Genomic DNA, 644 nt, shown 5'->3' on the forward strand with positions numbered 1-644 from the left:
AAAAAAAAGAAAAACACTTAAATTTATTTCCAAGGATGAGATAATTAGCAAGAAAATAATAGGTAAAATAAATGTGTCTGGCTACAGGTACAGGATTTAAAAAGTAAAGCAGAACTAGTAATTTTAACATAGATAGAAAAAATGTAATCAGGCAAAGAAATAAATGGAGTCAAAGACACATAATATAAGCTTAGTAAAGGGATAAAGTTCAGAAAAAAAAGGCAAAAAAAATTACAGATAATTATAGAAAGGACAGAAAACAGGCACCCAATATACATGGATAATTGATGTGTTTTAATTATGGAATTTAATAAAACAGCATATGAAATAAAATGTAATAACATAATGACCAGAATGTCAATATGTTTAAGTGAAGATATGTTAAAACACCCCACCATAACATATATGTGAATTATATATTTATTAAATACATAAATATTAAAAGATAAATCTATAATAAAGAATTTATATGAAATATATCTCACTTGGTATTTAAAGAGACTATTTATAAGCCAGAAGAAAAAGGAATTCTAAGAGAAACAAAAAATAAATATAAAAAGAAAGCAACAGAAGCCTAATATAAAGTTTCTAAGTAGAAGTTTTAAATCAATGTCAAACACAAAATTATACACTGAAGAAAATCA

This window comes from Hylobates moloch, unplaced genomic scaffold (assembly GCF_009828535.3).
Source record: "Hylobates moloch isolate HMO894 unplaced genomic scaffold, HMol_V3 SCAFFOLD_19, whole genome shotgun sequence".
In the NCBI taxonomy this organism is placed as follows: Eukaryota; Metazoa; Chordata; class Mammalia; order Primates; family Hylobatidae; genus Hylobates; species Hylobates moloch.